Here is a 2,137-nt window from a genome sequence, read left to right on the forward strand (position 1 = left end):
CCCCCCCCGAGTCAATGGCTTGTTTCATCAACGGCTCTGCTCACGGGGCCCAGCCTTCTGCCTTCTCCTTTGACCCGAAGGGTTTTTCCCCCGTTATAGCTGAGGAGGCTTGCCCAGGGCCCCAGGGCTGGTGCATAGCCGGGGCCGGGGTGGGGGGTGCCCCCGCCTGGAGCCCTCCTGGGTTCAGGCCTTCGTGGCAGCAGGCTGGGCCTAAGCCCCGGCGTGTGCAGAGCGGGGCGTGGGCTGGGCTGCGGGATGCTTTGTCCAGTGGGGGCTCGGGGAGGGGCAGCTGGAGGCCCCTGGCACGGTGCTGGGGACAGAGCACTTACTCTGAAAGGCCTGGGATGTGATTTGCCGTTTAAGCCTCATTTATCCGTTGGTTTTTTTCAAGTTTTAAGAGCAGGAGTAAAACGTGCTCACGTCTGCAGGAGGATCGGGCACTGCAGGTGCATTCGGAACAAACCCCCAACCCCTGCCCCGCTCAGGAGCAGCCCCAGATAAAACCTGCACCTCCTTACGGGGCCGGCTGGAGTCGCCCATCTCACAAGGGGGGCAGTGAGGCGTGTGGGGTCAGTGGCCCTGCGAAAGGCCCGGGGGCAGTTAGAAGCCCGGGTTTCCCCCTGGTGTCTGGGTGAGGGGGGGGGGGAGGGAGGAATTTCAGCCCTGGGCTCTGGCGTCCCACAGACCTGGGGTTGCAGCACGGGATGTGGCAGACCCCTCGTGGATGAGCAGCTTCCCCAGGGGCTGCCCGGCAGCGGCCTCCCTGACAGACGCCTGCCCCTCCCTGGAAGACAGAGGGCCCTCAGGCCAGGCAGGGCGAGGGGCTGGGGCCAAAGCCCTCAAGGGGCTGCCAAAACCCTCCTGCAGACCAGGCTTCCTCAAGCCCGCCGGGGTGGGGCATATGTGTGCTGTTGGACACGTGCACGTGCGTGTGCGTGCACGTGTGTGTGTAGAAGGGGCCCCGGGCCCTTTGAGGCAGGAGGCTCTGTGCCACCACATCCCCCTGCCCCTCACTCTGGGAGACTCTGCCAGCATGGGGAGGGGCTGCTGGGGAGCCCCCCGGTTTCTTGGTTCATCTTCCCCGTGCTCAGAACAAACTCGCTGAGCACCTGCTGAGCCTGGCACTGACTGGGCACCAGGCCCTGCCCTCAAGGTGCCTGCCTTTTGGGGAGGGTGGGGCAGGTGGTCAGAAGACACACGTTCCAGCACAGCACGTCAGGTCCTGGCCAGTAAGTGCCCGGAGGAGAATCTACCCCAAGGAAGGTAGACATTTCCAGCCCCCCTCGCCCAGGAAGTGCGGCCCAGTGAGGGGCATGAGCTGCCTGGGGCGCCCAGGGACGGGCTGGGACCGGGGCTTGGGCTCAGATGCCAGTTCTCTATCCGCCCCTCTCCGTCCTTCTGGCTGAGCTGGAACTGGGAGCCTGGGCACCGCCGTCTGTTCCAGAAAGCTGGGAGAGCTCGGGCAACCCTGGCTCCTCTGCACCATCAGCTGCGCCCTGTCTGTAAAATGGCGTAACGCAGGGACTCAGGGAGCTAAGACAGAAAGCAGGAGGGCCGAGCACTGCAGCGCCTTTAGCTTTCACTCCTGCTGGTCCCCAGCGCCAGCTCACTGCGTCCTCCCGGGATGCACAGCCCACGTGCGCCCTGTACACTTGTGTCCACCCACGCAGGGTGGGCAGGCGATGCCCAGGGTGGCAGCAGGGAGGTGGTACAGCGCCTTGGGGGATGGGCAGCCCCGCCTGGATCCCATGGTGAGGGCAGAGGAGGGCATCCTCTCAACATCCCTAAGGGGAAAACCGTCCGTTGCTGGTTGAAAGGACAAAATCCCTGGATGGTGGACCACACATCAGGGGTGGGGAAGGTGTGAGCTTTCCCACGATTCACCCCTTCGAGTGGTAGCCTGGGTACCAGGGCAAGGGCAAACAAAAACTGAGGTCAGCAGCCCCTTTGTGCAGAGCTGCCCTTTCCCCAGGGGTACGTCTCGGCCGGGCAAGGGGCTGGGCCATAGCCCTCCTGAGAAAGGAGCAGCCTGGTGGGAGGGTGCCCGGCTGGCCACCAGGGGGCCCACCCACCCCTGCTGTGCCCTCCAGGGAAAAGAGGCGGGGCAGAGCGCTGCTCCCCCCCCCCAACCCCCCCC

General features: G+C 65.1%; 1 protein-coding gene across 1 annotated transcript in view; it reads left to right on the plus strand.

Moving 5' to 3' along the window:
• Positions 1–2,137, plus strand: part of CCDC187 (coiled-coil domain containing 187) — a 39,208-nt gene that overhangs the window by 33,859 nt on the left and 3,212 nt on the right. The window lies entirely within an intron of this gene.

Source organism: Lipotes vexillifer, unplaced genomic scaffold, assembly GCF_000442215.2.
Source record: "Lipotes vexillifer unplaced genomic scaffold, Lipotes_vexillifer_v1.1 scaffold636, whole genome shotgun sequence".
In the NCBI taxonomy this organism is placed as follows: domain Eukaryota; kingdom Metazoa; phylum Chordata; class Mammalia; order Artiodactyla; family Lipotidae; genus Lipotes; species Lipotes vexillifer.